This window comes from Botryllus schlosseri, chromosome 3 (assembly GCF_051294905.1).
Source record: "Botryllus schlosseri isolate E-star chromosome 3, Bs_hap1, whole genome shotgun sequence".
Lineage (NCBI taxonomy): Eukaryota > Metazoa > Chordata > Ascidiacea > Stolidobranchia > Styelidae > Botryllus > Botryllus schlosseri.
The window spans coordinates 10,414,652-10,430,923 of record NC_137238.1 but is presented as its reverse complement, the minus strand read 5'-3'; the positions used below and the strand labels follow the sequence as shown (position 1 = coordinate 10,430,923).

Sequence of the window (16,272 nt, the reverse complement as noted above, 5' to 3'; positions counted from 1 at the left end):
TGATTTGGATGTCATTATACTGGGAAATCGTTTCTATGAACTCAAATATGCATTATTCTGCAGTCAATGCTAAATAAGTTGTGTTGAATGCACTCATGATATAAGTGAAATCTAGTGGAGTCGAGCCGTGAATGGTGATATGGTGATGAATTTCCCATCGCGTGGAACTTCACATGCCCGGCTATCGATCATTGCGGTCGCACAGTGCTAAAGAGGCTCGATATAATGTGCGATACAGAGACACAGTAGCTTATTTTATTGTGACATTACTGGGTCGAAAATTCCCACATCAGGGGCAAATACTCGTAATGCATGTGAAATCTTCCGACATCAGAACTTGACAGTCGTCATGATGGGATTGTCATGACTATTCCAATCACGGAACAACGCAGTAAGCAATCCTCTCGGCTATTTCGATAATGGAGTCGAACACGCCTGTTGCTTGAAATTCATCCAACCATAAAACCAGAAGCATGCCTTCTTCTATTTGGCGAGCATCGCGCATGCGCGTTGTAATTCAATTTGATCGGCGCATGTAGCAATGGCGGAGGGACGAATTTATCACAGTAATGGTTTAGTTCATAATGGGAAACGTTAACAGCGTGGATTGTGAGATGTCTCTATCATGAGTACCGGAAGGACAGGAAGCTTGGTATTTGAGTGTTATATTTAATAAACAGCAACAGTCTCGGCCATCATGAACTGCTGATGCGATATAATGAATTCGACTATATGATTATAGTGACACGGCTGTAATATCACCTACAGACGAAATTGATCGACCCGCTGCTAATCGGTAACTCATGCAAGCCGATAATTCTTGTAGTACATTTGATATTATATGATAGGCTAATGTATTGATCATAGAAGTCTGATTTATTGTGCTCTGTTGCATAATGTCTCACAAGCAATAACTTGACCTTTCATGTGCATCCTGTGAAAAGTTTTACAAGGATTTCCTAGGACTGCAGGACCCAATCAGCAAACCAGATGCCGCATAAAGTAATGTACCGGTATTTTATAACATATCGGTATATGCTGAATTTTGAAATGTTATGTAGGCTAATAGAAATGTGGAATGTTCCTTTATGGAATGTGAGATTGCTGAATTTTTGAATGCATGAATATTGTAGCATCACATTACCATCCATTTTCGTATTTTTGTGTCCACAACAGTATATAACCATCTATAATAGCGTTAGTAAAATAATTGAGGCTTTCAGTGAACATGTAAGAATTTATGGCAATATTGGTTTATATTTTGGGTATTTTAGGAACAACATTATATTAGTTTGTTAGCCCATCTTTAACCTCGCTCTAATCAAAGGATACTCCAACACTAAACCAATTATAAACTCTATAAACTTAACATGTTCATGGCCTGGTGCAGACGGGTTGTTGGCAATGTTACCGCAATGTTGGCACGACCTCCGCGCATACTTTTATTGATTGATTATAACTTTCGATATTAGTATATATACACGGAAACATTGCCTACGTTGCAGCAGTATTAAAAAAGTAGGCTATGGATGGGCCCTAAGGAAGGCTGATTGCTCATGGTCATCTTGCCGTCGATAAGAAAACAAAACCTTATTATCAATGGATTCTTACTATATATGGATGGGACATATCTGCGTTTGTGTATACAAAGTTACTTCATTTCTACCAGGACACTAGATATTGAACAGGCAATGTTATGTATAGTTCTAAACTTCAGAGGAAGGCGCCACAGTGGTGCATTGTTCATGGATCAAGATGTTGAATTATGTAAGTTGAAGTTACGAACTAGATATGATGATTTATGATTGTTCATTAATTAGCAATTTATTACCCTGAAAAAAAAATGCCATCGATGATGCGGAAATATACTATTGACGGTGGTTCGCAATCTGGTTGCTAAAACGTGCTGGGTGGAACTATAATTTTATTATAAACTGCATTCTTATAGTGGCATAGAGCGTGTAATTTCAGGCTGTCTTGAAAATAGTCACATACTTGGCTCGTTCGAGATTTGAGTAACCATACCCATGTGCTCAGCCCTACTGATTAATCATTTCAATGAGTAGAATGTGGGAATGGTCCAGCTTGAACTTCATTCTTTGTTTTTTTTGGATATTCCAGATTCCTGGCTTGGCTTCTTGACAAATGGCTTCACTACAAACATTATAATAATTTTGATTATTTAGATCGGCAATGTCTTCAATTGATAGTGTTCAACAACGTCAAGAACACTGTATAAAGAATGTCTTGATGACTGGAACCGAAAACGTTCGCAAGAACTACTGCCACATGGAACAAGCGTTGCTGTAAAATCGTTGCTGCGTAATCCTCAGGAAAAAGTCAGAAGGTATAAAACATTGAATACACTTCATTCTAACCAGAGGCTGTGAAAGTAATCATCTTTTGAATTGAAGTAGATGTAATGTTATGGATTTATACACGCCTAGAGGTAACAACTTTGAAGTTGCGTTAGATCTACTCGAAATGGAAGTAGATAATGCAGTTCTGGAAAGTATACAAATAATAAATTTTAAAAAGTAGATTTGGTTGAGGTGTTGCGTAGGCCTTCTTAGCGTTTAATCATAGGTGGTGGTCAAAGTAATTATTGTTTGCACTGTAGTTGAAATAGTTGCAACGTTTTGAATTTCTACTGCTGTACAATTAGCCATTTACCAGGCTTGTAAAATTCACTTCAAAATGAAGTAAAAAGTTCTAAAATAAGATTTTGTGCTCTATTCTATCCCAGGGGTTCTTAACCAGGGCCCGTAGACCCTTTCGTGGTACGAAGCACCACATCAGAGGGTACGATATGCATCGTGTGATTAGACCTATATGCTGTTGTTCTCTTGCTATGCGCAATTTTATGTGAATTGACTATCTGATTTTAATATAGGTACCATTAGAAATTGTGTTGAAAATAAATTTTGGGCTGCTAGAAATCTTATAGGTAGCTAAGGCTAAAAAACAATAATGTTACTATGGCCAAAGTTGTTATTGATATGATCCAATAATAATCGAAGGCAACAGCTAATTCTGAATTAATTTGACTTCGTTAATGACAGTAGCAACCAGTGTTGCCAATTTAGCGATTTTCGCGCTAGATCTAGCGATTTTTCATCCGGTTTAGCGCCAAAAAATATGGATCTAGCGCCTAGCGATAAATCTAGCGTTTTTTGAAAAAGTATTTAGCGATTATTTAGCGCTTTTTTACCGAAAATAACCACTAAAGATCAGTTCTGGCTGACCACTGCATTGGCTATACCGGTCACCAGAGTGCGGACTCCGATGATATATAATTATAGATTACTACCTACCGATAGGTAGTAGTAGATACGCAACTCCTGGCGGTTTACGCATGGGCATTGGGCAGACAGTGTCTTTTCTTGCTGAGTAATCTAAAAGTAGTGTTGGGAGTGCTACATCTGGCGACTTGAACGCTGAAATTTAATATAATTGGCCAATGGCCATGATCGAAAAATAGTGTCGCAGTGATTTCGAAAATACAAAATAAAATCTCGTCCGGACAATGGAACTATGCACCCCGAAACAGCCGTCAAAGTGTGAAAATCGTCATTATTGCTCCAACAATGGCACCGCCGCAACACAAGGAACATAACAATGACCAATTTCGCCCAGCGATTGTTCTTATCAATGCCGATTTCCAGACTTTGGGGGCTATTTTGAGGTCGCTCCAATGTCTGGTCATTCGTTTAAGATTAATTTCATTTCATACACCGGGTTGGTCCTCGGATTATTTTCTTAATGTCTCTACTTATAGTGAAAAACAAACCCGTTTCAATGTCGTGTTGTGTCGGGTCAAGTCGCATGTCGTGTACACGTGTGTCAAGTCGCATGTCGTGTTCAAGTAGGCCAACTCCAACACAGTTTAGAGAAGAAGTCAAGCGCATAACCACGGCACATCGCATCACGTATTCACGGACGCATCGAGTAAGGCACGCTGATAGTGAGCGGTTATGCCTGCAAACCTGGTCAGTGTTAAGGGGGTCCACATATAGCGATCGTTGCGCAAAGTGATCTGCTTTATCTAAATGCACTGCCGTTTTGTCCCGCTTAGATATGACTATTATGTATTATGAACTAGAAATATGATAAGTGACTTTGGCCCCAAACGAGTAAAATATAGCTGAGAAGAATATATCGATATAATGGTTCAATTTACCACCTTTAGCACCTTTTGCAGATTTAGCGCTATTTTTTAGCGCTTTTTTCATAATATTTAGCGCCATCTAGCGATTTTTGACACCATTTTTAGCGATATTCTTCCATCCGGAGTTGGCAACACTGGTAGCAACAGCCTACTTATCACGACTATATCAAAACCCGAATTAGGCTACACCGCTCAAATGCTCTGATACCAGATCAAATTTCAGTAGATTTTAAAATACTCGACATAAAACTGACACGTCAAAGGTCCACCAACTGCAATATTAGAACCCCGAGTTTGACGATGTCATGATGCATCCTATTGCATTATCTCTATAACTCATTATTTTAACAAATTATGCCCAGCACAAAAATAATTTTATTGAAATATTCAAAACTGTGATATTTTTCGTGTCAAACGTGAATAATATAATAGTAAATTACATTCTCGAAATGTTTGTGGAATGCCTGTCTGCAAGCTCCCGTCAAATAAGGCCTACATGGAAATTATACATTGAATATCCCTATCTTGCTGCGTCGTCAAAAATCCTGAAATAGACCTGCGACCACATTTGAATTTGAAGCCTCTGCTCTATATGATGTGACATCATTATGAACAAGGAAAAGTTGAAATATCGATATCGTATACGACTTCAAAGAAAATGAATACCGGCTCTACATCATATCAAAGAATGTTTTTTAGATTTATGATAATTCCTATTTTATTGTACTTTGAGACAATACATTTGTCATTCACACGATCGTGCGTAGCTACGTCCTACATGTGCCGTGTTCTGCGATATGACCAATCGATGTTTTAGGCCTCGCAGTGGTACATAGAATCGGAATTCTAATTCTTGTTGAGTACAATTTATGTACCCGAAAAGATCATCTGTTTCGACTTATCGTTACTCTATTCAGATTCGTGGCAAGCCCTAGTTGTAGTAGGTGGTAAGTTCCAAATGAAGGTGGTCAAAGTATTCATCGTTAGTACCGTACTAAATAGTATAAATAGCGATTTACAAGACATCAAACTACTTCCAAGTGTCGACACGGTCAAAATATGGAGACTTGAGGAATGTCGTAGTTGTATGCTTTTAAACAGAGATAAGGAAAGTCATCATTTTCAGCACTCAATTAGAAATATTTGTAGCGTCAGTATTCTATTACAAGTAAGAGTAACGAAATGTATTTCTACTCGGGTTCAAGCACTCAAGCAGCGATATACACGGCTTATCAAAACTATTTTAGGTCAAGTAGAAGTTCTGGAAAGTACTGAAGTATGTACTTGAGGTGTTTCCACAATTTAATTTGATTGACGGGTTGCATACTCCGTATCACAACGTCAGAAGCTCCCCGCACTCGAGTAGACATGGTAGTATCGTCATAAATTATCACTCAGCACAAGTAGAAGTAGCGGATCACAAGACATATCACAATTAATGCATGAGGAAATAGAAATTTCATGTGCTATGTCAGCAGAGTGGCTCTACAAATGATTTGCTGACATTGTTGTATATGTTTCAGGCAAAACAAAGACCAAGAAGAAAACTGTTGTTGCAACCAAGTTTATTGCGAACACGCGCTCGCGCTCTTAACATGATGCGGTGCAAATGATCCATCGTTTTATAATATGCAATGTAAATTATTACTTATGATTGCTCCATGCTTTTCCCTGTTTTAGTTGTATTAGCATTTGTACTTTTTCAAAGTCATGTGACCCGTTTATTTCTAATTTCATGATGCACTTCAATTGAAATGTTTGTAATGGTATTTTAAAATTGACTTAGAACTTGCTGTTATATACAAAATCCCACCGACACATTTATTCGTAGTGATTTCCTGATCGATTTTTCACGTAAGCCTGAACTTTGTTAACAAGTAATAGTTCATTAGTTAATGTTGTACTTGTATTTTGCAATTGTCGTTTTCCAGTAACCCAATATAAACAGTTTGTTAGTTTATATGATGTTGAATTCCATGTAATTGCAACAGGTGTGGAGGGGAGTCCTGAAATGGTAATCCTGAGGAATAGAACAGGTGGTAAATGACATATCCATAGGGAGTCACGTCACGTCCACAGTAGGTCTGACGCATCCATAGGGAGTCACGTCACGTTCACAGCAGATCCAATGAGTCCATATGGAGTCACTTCACGTTCATAGCAGACCAACTCAGGAAGTGTTTAGGACGCTTCTAGTAGTCGACAAATCCACTCCAGGGAAGTAACGCTGGGCGCCCTGCGGCTATTCCGCAGGAAGTCAACTGGAAATCGAGTGTTTGCTGGGCCCCCAGAAGCTACGATTACATACTTATAGCCCCCCCCCCAGAAGTCTCGCCCAGCCCCCCCCCCCAATCGTAGGGCCACCACTGTCCATTAGGGTTATGACTAGAAAAAAAATTTCAAAATTTTGTGTGTCCTGTAGTCACAAACGATGAGCTTTTGTGTCCTGATAGCAAAATTACCAAAAGTTAAGACTGGTTAAACAAAAACCTCCCGCACAAAAATTTTCCAGTTTTCACGGTATGAAGGATAGGCTTTTTTGTAGATACAGACTATATAATATATATACCGACTGATTTGAATTTAAGTGACACAATTCCAATTGCGAAGATTTAAAATAGTAATTTGGTAAATTTTGATCGCTCATATTGAATTATTCCTGTCGTTTTCTTGCTTACAGTCAAAATTAAATAATTATTAAATAATTAATAATTTCGATTTTAGATGTAGACTGTATAGATCGTATAATTTCAATTTGTCTGACACAAATCGAACTGGTTGTTCGAAAAGGCGAAAGTAGAACAACTCAACATATTTTCAGCGGTCTAGAAAACCGATTAGAGGAATATGATGAAAATTTGAAAATGTCATATCATATGTGACTCAGCATATGTTGATACTGAGCGGCGGAATGGCGCTGTTGTGAACTGCAAATTGCAGTGATGAGCAAGGTTTTTCATAAACCACAATACATTGGTTGCCAACATAATATTATCTATTCTTAAAGCATATATCAGAGTTTTTCAATCCAACATCCTCAACAAATCCAACTCTCAGCTACAAATTTGGAGATGATATGGTAAAATACTACGAAAACTTGGTACAATCCATCAAGCCAGGATTTCAAATGAAAATATTAGAAAACCGAGGATAGAGGGATGATTTTAAGTTTATCTATGTGCTGTGCAGAGCATGCCGCTCTATCAGAGAAAATAGTAGATTACCACTAATCAAATGACATAAACTTCCATCTCTACGCAATGCGAGAAGGAGCTCAAGGGCTATAATTCCGTACTTCCAAGTCCCCAGATGGAGAGTAACTCTTGAGATATCATGCTTATTCCTCGCAAATGCGTGTCAGGAAGCCTAGTATTCTAACCAGATGTCTATAGACGGAATATACTGGAGCCCGGCCGTTTATCGGGTCGCCGATAATATCGGGACGATATCACACTTCGACAGAATTATCGGTATCAGCCATTGCAGCTGAAAAATTATCGGCAATTCCCGTGACATCACAACATGGCGGTAGGAAGTCAGAAAACTATAATCTTTGACCGCTAGATTGAGAATATTGATATATGTCACAAGCTTACACTTAACAGGTGTCCAGATGTAGCCTTTCTAGTTTATTTCATGTTCAAATATAACAATGGCTGTAAAGATGTTCAAATAAATGCTCTGAAGCTTTGAAAATGTGCTTATGTATATCCAACTTCTTTTGAATATCGGCTGAATGTATTGGGGTTCTCGGTCAAGGTATGAGATATCGGTTTTATCGGTATCGACCCAAAAATCCAATATCGATCGGGCTCTAGAGTATACCAAAGATTATTTGATGCTATTTTTGCGCTCGAATGTCCTCCAGCGATAAAGTGCCTTAAAATCCCATTGGAAGTCGGATATTTCCGTTGTAGATGTCCCTGGCACTAACATAATAACAGAAAGAGAAGTCAAATTGATGGATGAACTTTACCAGAAGTACAGAAGGACATATATATGAAGATTAAATTGGTAGCAAAGAATACCTTTAAATTGTAATTTTTTTCTATATTTGGACCAGTGTCGAAAATTGAAGTTGGTTTGTGCGGGACATTTTTTTCGATTTGAACAAAATGATTATAATTTTTTTAATCTATACCAAAATGCTCATCAATTCCTGCTACAGGCGAATTTTTTTTTTTTAGTCATAACCCTACTGTCCATATGCAACATCTCTTTTCAAATCACTTCAATGACAGTACAGTATGAACAGGTATTCAATATTGTGGGGGTTTGCACGAAGAAAGGGCCATTCAAGACTACTAAGCATCACTCATGTGAATGTAGCAAAGATTGGTCATGTTCTTTTTCCATATGGATATCTGGGTGCTTCACATGATAGAGTGATTCTATCTGAGCAGACCTCATCTGCAATGGTGTGCTTGAGGTATCGTAACAGCACATGCGATGAGTTCATGAAATTTGAACTTGGGCAGAAATCACAGAAAAAGAGTTTTTATTTGACTGATGCTAGGTAATTACAAGTAAATCACTCTTATTGGCATCAAATTCAGCCCCAAATGTATGCCACAAATAGTCCTGCCTTCTTATACTCTGCGTTCCCAAGCCTTTCTGTCCTTTGCGTTGGAAGAAAATGAATGGAAAGATCTGTTATTCCCCAGTTCATTGCCATTGGTGGCACTGCATTCATAAACACAGTAGTATTTCGGCATTATATTTCAGTATATATTATTAAATATTTTATTTCCTTTCCTAATTTTATTATTGATGAAGAAATAAACATTTAACTGTAATTTTGTCGTTTTTATACAGTCTACACGGCTACAGGAATACATCGTAGTGCCGACTATAGGTTGAGGTAAATGCAGCGTCCTCCGTTGCTGCGTCGTATCCATGGCCATTGTCTCTCGACCAATCAGCGTAAAGTTTGGTTTACGGCCGTAGAGCTTACATTAGGTTACCGTTACGCGTTACTGATTTTTCTGAGATTCGTAGTAAACAACCAACGCACCACTGTGACATCACAAGCAGCGTCTGGTTACGTAAGTACGGTAAGTAGTGACACCACATGGAATAAATATCAATTTATACGCAATTAGATGGGAAAGAAAAGGACTAGATGTAATGATAAATGTTTCTGTAAAAAAAACGACCTAAATCAAACAATATAACGCAGTGACCAGTAAATATTATTGGTGGCATGTGAGCGGATGAATACCACATATGTTGAAATCGTTAGAGTGGCGTATCGTCGTCTGGCCATTATAGAGATTTGAGCAAAGGGTGGAGCGAAGCTTGTGCTTGAAGAAAGTGGACACGATCGTTGAAGATTCCTAGAAATGCTGATTGGGATACGCATCGTAAAAGGTACAGTACTACATAGTATTCGTTACCTTGCATATCTACGACTGTGCACACCACCGGGATGACTTTGATTTCATGATTGAAATATTTCATTCGCCGCATTCTCTGTTCTATTTTGGGATGTTAGTCGACCTATATACTAGGCTTACCATATTTTGGAAATCAAAAAAGAGGACACTTTTTCAGAAATTTGCCACTTGCAAAACCGGAGTTAAATTCTCAAAAATCGGTTAATTTTTCCCACTTTGTGATCGGTTGACTAAAAAAAAAAAAAAAAAAAAAAGGTCATCTTTTCCGCTCAGAACCCAAAATAACGTTATTTACTCCCCATCGTCAAGTGGATGACTAAAAAACTCGCTTAGAGCTAAAATCTCAAAAATCTCAAAAAAGAGGACAAAAGGGCGTCCTCCGAGGACACTTTCAAAAAAGTCAAAAAAGAGGACAAATCCTCTTAAAAGAGGACGTATGGTAAGCCTACTATATACTGACCTGTGACACCACATACTCTGCCGCGGAGTAGTTGAAACTTTTGGTATGTTCATGTCATTTTGGGCCATAGCATAGACATGTTTCCATCCACTGCTAGATTTGTTTGGTACACATGCCACCTCAAATGAGGAACCTTTCGCTTTAATACATAAGATCAGTGGTTCTCATCCTGGGGAACGCGAGAAATTGACAAAGTCTGTATGAATTCTGACTAAACATGTGTTTCACAACCATTTTCAGAAGACGATTGTTGAAGATGAAACTTATTTCGTATTCAAGAAAGCTCGCCAAATTCAAACTCCAGCAGTCGCGCTCAACTTCATTTAAGCAAATTTGTGATATTCTTTGAAGATTTAGAGGAATTCCCATGTGGCTAATTCCATTATAATTTAGCAAATTTTTTGAGATTTGTAATGCATACTCTCAGAATTGTCCAATATTTATATATGTTGTTCTTTTTTGAATTCCAAGTTTATTAAAAAAAAAAAAATTGAAAAATGTTCAGCGGTTCAAAAGATATTGCGATTTAAAATCCTCTCGTCACTAGGTGGCGCTACTTTCAAAAATCTTTGAAATCGATATTTTTCGCTTAAATGATGGTAGAGAACCAATTAAAATGTCCAATTAACCAATTCTGGGGCCAAGGAATTCAATAAAACCAACTGTTTCGCCCTAAACTCAATGAAAAAAAAGTTACGGATGAAAAAAAAAATGGGGGGGACGGGCTTGAAAATGTCTGTGGGATACGGCCTACACAAAAAAAAATTATTGTGAAATGTGCTTTCAAGGAGTATGGTTGATAAAAAGCTTGATTTTAAATTCCCCAGTTATTCCACCGTGAAATATGCATTACATAAAAATTTCATGGTCCCAACCCATATCCCTGCTCACCGTAAATACTATTATCACCAGTCAAATATATGAATAAATTTATTAGTTTCGGTTTTTGAAATTTTTCAAGTAGAATCCGTGCTGAACCACCGCATCAACAATAATAGAAGCAAGTAACAAAAGACATATTTACAATTGATCTTGAAATGTGGCAAGTCGACGATCCAAAATGCATGCCAAACACGAAACAATAAATATGTTGAAATTGCATTTTGTCTCTTAGTATAGTCAAAAGTCAAAAATCCGAACATATTTATTGTTTCGTGTTTGGCATGCATTTTGGATCGTCGACTTGCCACATTTCAAGATCAATTGTAAATATGTCTTTTGTTACTTGCTTCTATTATTGTTGATGCGGTGGTTCAGCACGGATTCTACTTGAAAAATTTCAGAAACCAAAACTAATAAATTTATTCATATATTTGACTGGTGATAATAGTATTTACGGTGAGCAGGGATATGGGTTGGGACCATGAAATTTTTATGTAATGCATATTTCACGGTGGAATAACTGGGGAATTTAAAATCAAGCTTTTTATCAACCATACTCCTTGAAAGCACATTTCACAATAATTTTTTTTTGTGTAGGCCGTATCCCACAGACATTTTCAAGCCCGTCCCCCCCATTTTTTTTTTCATCCGTAACTTTTTTTTCATTGAGTTTAGGGCGAAACAGTTGGTTTTATTGAATTCCTTGGCCCCAGAATTGGTTAATTGGACATTTTAATTGGTTCTCTACCATCATTTAAGCGAAAAATATCGATTTCAAAGATTTTTGAAAGTAGCGCCACCTAGTGACGAGAGGATTTTAAATCGCAATATCTTTTGAACTGCTGAACATTTTTCAATTTTTTTTTTTTTAATAAACTTGGAATTCAAAAAAGAATAACATTTGTAAATATTGGACAATTCTGAGGGTATGCATTACAGCCCCTGTTAAATTATAATGGAATTAGCCATGTGTAAGTCATTCATTACTTCATAGCTTTGGCAGTAGCCTAAAGCTCGTTGCGCTGGATAGCTGTTGTTAATAGCTGGCGAACTGCACTGCATAAGACAGACTTCGATGCAATATAGGTTGCTCGGTTTCCCCCTCAATTAAGCTACCCTATATCAACACAATTTAATTCAATTCAATTCCAAAACTGATCAAATTGGGCACGGCAGTACAGAACGACGCCTTGTTCTCTGTAGACACTACCAGCATTAGGGTTAGTCTCAGTGCAACCTACCTTGAAACAAATTGATGCCCTAAACCAGTGGTTCCCAACCTTTTTCCACCCACGTACCATTTTGAGGTTTTATGCAGTGCTCGCGTACCACCAATATAAGTTACGCGCGTTTCCACCATTTATGACGTCATACTCACGTATTTGGCCTATTCGAGGTGTATTAACAAATTCTATTAAACTAGGCCAGGGATGTCAAACATACGGCCCGCCAGACGATTTTATCCGGCCCGCATAGCAATTCTGAGTACATAAAAAAAACATTATATTATCCATCACATCCACATTAATAAACCAAATTAAAACGTCCGAGTTGACAATTAAATATCTTGTATTCATCACAACGCATACGCGCGAGAATAGTTCAGATTAATCAATAATTTCGTCATTGATATTAGTAGTTTTACATATTACCATCAAACATGTACCCTTTCTCATCCCGTGTGATCAGATTCACTGGTATAGAGTTGATGTAGGGGTGTTTTCGAAAATTTAAAGCAAGTTGTAAATGATGATGCATCTTCAGTGGGCCTATTGGTATTAGTCACTTTGTAGCATGCTGTTATTTCTTGACCTCCCATCAGGATCGGTAGTATAGTGAGGAGCACACGATTCCGAGCTGATATTTCCATGTGAGGCGCATCATTTTCACTGATCTTCGCATCTGTATTGTGGGGCTCTATTTGCAAAGGGTGCTACTATATCAAAATCGAAAAATGTAGTTGCATTGAATCGCGCGCACCGCGAAGAAAGTTTCAAGATTAATTAAAATCTTTCAAGAAATCCGGAGTCAATTCGTAAATTCGAATTGCATGTCGACGGCCGCCAACACATACTAATTGAATTGCGTGTCTACGGCCGCACAAATTCCCTCTTACGGCCGCAGGTTGGTCACCCCTGGACTAAAGCAAAGGGAACACTGAATTATGACTACTTGTACGCCCGTAATGCCATTGTTTTAGCGGTTCTCAACTGTATTCAACCGGACAAACATCGTATTTTCACCAATTTCATTGCTCGCAAATAATGGTGTTGCGACTCGCTAGAATGAAACCCCTACGGTCCGTGTATTATCTATATATGCTTGATAATAAAGTATTCCAACGAGAAGCAATGGCACGAGGCAACATTTTGGCTTCCGTTGACTGGTCCGGCCCGCGAGCGATTTCATGACTTCGATCCGGCCCGCGATGCAATTTGAGTTTGACACCCCTGAACTAGGCATTATAAGCCAGGGTTGATGGGATGTATGGAATTGGTTTTTTCACCACCAGTCACAAGATAAACAACGTAATGAAATAAAAACACACAATAAAATTTAATTTATTTAATGCGATGGCTGCATTCCCCTAGCTTGTCGATGCGTGGCATACGTTTGCTTACAGCGCATCGAAAGTCATGTATGAGCACAACAATTCGGTTTCGTTTCTTCGACATGATAGTCATCAGGGATGAAAATCCTTGCTCGTATTCCCACGTATCAGGGAATATTAGCAGATGGGGAATAGCGTGAGACGACGGCTTTAAAAAACTCAAAATCAACCTCACCTGAACTAATTACTCCCTTCGGTCGAAAAAAACAGAATCTACTCGCGTACCACCTAGAAGACCTTCGCGTACCACTAGTGGTACGCGTACCACAGGTTGGGAACCACTGCCCTAAACAAATTGATGCCCTGTCCAATGTTTTTTTTGCTATTTTCAAACAAGTTTGGGGAAATTTATCAAAAATGTTAAAGACTGGAATACGGATTCAATGGCGTAAGACATAAGATCAGGGATGGGCAACCTGCTGCCGGAGATGGGAATTTGTGCGGCCGCCAACATCTAATTCAATTAGTATGTGTTAGCATCCGTCGACATGCAAATTGAAATTACTAATTCACTCCCAATTTTTTTAGAGATTTTAATTAATCTTGAAATTTTTTCACGCAATTCACGCAATTCAACATAACTTAATTTTTCGATTTTAATAAAGTAAGGCCCTTCTAAATCTGACCAGGAATCAGATTCGTGTGCTCCTCACGAAAGAATTTTTTTTATGGTACATTTGGGCGATTTCAATATATTTCTACTACCGATACGCTGGACATTGGACAATCCTGATCGGGGGTCAAGAAATAACAGCATGCAATAAAGTGCATTGTGAAGTAGGTCATGAATCTCTGCTATATCATGTAAAAGGCGGAGCCGTCACCACACAATGTATCAGTACCGGTACTTCAAAAGTTGTTATATTTTTGTTACCCTCTTTGTCTTAGTAGTCTTTATAATGTCATGTCTAGGTTAGGAACTTTGCTTATTATAGCGACTTACGCATGAATTCTTTTTAGTGAAGCTGCAAGATACTAGCTACACAGAAGGAATGAGGACGAGAAAGAGAAACAAATGGAAGTTTGGCCGATGGTGGGAGACCACTCGTGTTACTGCATGTCTCCTAAAGAAGAATTAGACCTCCAGCCGCAATACTTTTCCATCGATAATCTTCTCATCGTGAATCATGAATGAATATACTGTTTGTTCCAATCTCGTTTTGGGGCTGTGAAGAAGCTTTTGCGATATTTTAGCATCAGGTTGTTTTGCGATAGGTATGGGATGTACGTGAATTTACAAGCTGGTATGTAATCCTGATTTACACAGACAGCGTATATGTAGGTAGGCGGTAAAATTACAGTCTGAGTGGCAAATATGCAGGATAAAATGTAGATTGGATATACCGGAGGTGACTGTAACATTACAGTCTGGCGTGTAAAGTGAGATTACCGGACGAATGTAAGTTCAATTTACATTGACTAACGGTAATGTTAAATTACCACGAAATGTCTGGCTACCGTGCTTCCAAACATTTCGCGGTAAATCGAGGTTTTTAGTTTTTACAGTGTATGTCTCTTTGGGAGTTAAAATTGAAAAAATAGGGCCAATATAGCTCTGCGGACAAAAAAGGTTCCGAACCCTGCATGTAAATTTTAGCGAACTGATTCCGGTATAAGGCGATCGATTCATGAACGAGCGTAAACCGCCAATAATGTTATGAATAATCAGCGTTAATCAAAATTCCATACGCTTGACTTTTTCAGGGTAGTTGAATGAATTTTATCAATAATATTGATACGCGCATATACATGATCAAGTGGTGTCTTCGGATACTCAGGGGAACTAATTACAAAAATTGAGAAATATGTGTATATACCATACGAATAAGAAGGCTATTCATGAGGGTCTCGCAGGTTGGTTTGGGTCCATTTTTATGAATTATTTCGATGAACTATTTTATCATTTCGTGAGCTCGAGTAAAGATTGTCGCTAATTTATATATATCGTAATCGCTCCCAAGTGCCACACCAAACTAAGAAAAATTCCTTTGCTCAGACTCGTCGTCGTATTCCTAATTCGCACCTTTTCTCGAAGACATTATTTTTCTGTGCCAGCCGCATTTTTATTGCGAGGGTCTGATTGCAAGGACAGGATTATTCGGCGCCAGTCATATAGCCATCTGGATATCAATATCAATATCGGGGTCAATAATTATTCTGGGAGCGCACTTCGCGAAGTGCGCATATTGGTCGAAACTGAAATAGCCGGCGACTAATAGTCTTTAATCCATATACTACCCAGTACACTGTAAAAAAAAACTCGATTTACCGCGAAATGTTTGGAAGCACGGTAGCCAGACATTTCGTGGTAATTTAACATTACCGTTAGTCAATGTAAATTTAACTTACACTCGTCCGGTAATCTCACTTTACACGCCAGACTGTAATGTTACAGTCACCTCCAGTATATCCAATCTACATTGTACACTGTATATTTGCCACTCAGACTGTAATTTTACCGCCTACCTACATACATGCTGTCTGTGTAAATCAGGATTACATACCAACTTTTAAATTCACGTACATCCCATACCTATCGCAAAGCAACCCGATGCTAAAATATCGCAATAAGCTTCTCCACACTCCCAAACGACATTGGTACAAACTGTATATTCATTAGGGCTCTTCAGAAATGACTTTTTTCTCAAATCGTACTGGCTACTTGATAAAATTGTTAGGTTACCTAATTTAAGCCTACACACAAAATTTGGTTCAATTCCAGCCAGTAACCGCTTTGCTACAGGAGAAGAAAGTT

General features: G+C 38.2%; 2 protein-coding genes and 3 long non-coding RNA genes across 6 annotated transcripts in view; 3 read left to right on the top strand and 2 right to left on the bottom strand.

The window, feature by feature from the left end:
• The window catches only part of LOC145434851 (uncharacterized), a 342,686-nt gene that overhangs the window by 162,227 nt on the left and 164,187 nt on the right, over positions 1 to 16,272 (bottom strand). The window lies entirely within an intron of this gene.
• LOC145434842 (G-protein coupled receptor GRL101-like) overlaps positions 1 to 16,272 on the bottom strand; it is a 67,861-nt gene that overhangs the window by 44,906 nt on the left and 6,683 nt on the right. The gene's annotated exons all lie outside the window — the stretch shown is intronic.
• On the top strand, positions 1,470 to 6,130 carry LOC145435759 (uncharacterized). The gene is made up of 3 exons (XR_013913996.1): positions 1,470 to 1,767; positions 2,187 to 2,347; positions 5,692 to 6,130. It is a non-coding gene; the product is annotated as an uncharacterized LOC145435759 (long non-coding RNA).
• LOC145435758 (uncharacterized) lies at positions 9,122 to 10,390 on the top strand. Its single transcript, XR_013913995.1, has 3 exons — positions 9,122 to 9,222; positions 9,411 to 9,538; positions 10,265 to 10,390. It is a non-coding gene; the product is annotated as an uncharacterized LOC145435758 (long non-coding RNA).
• LOC145434884 (uncharacterized) overlaps positions 14,268 to 16,272 on the top strand; it is a 553,571-nt gene continuing 551,566 nt past the window's right edge. Inside the window, exon 1 of the long non-coding RNA XR_013913610.1 lies at positions 14,268 to 15,013. This is a non-coding gene — a long non-coding RNA (uncharacterized LOC145434884). The remainder of the gene's footprint in view (positions 15,014 to 16,272) is intronic.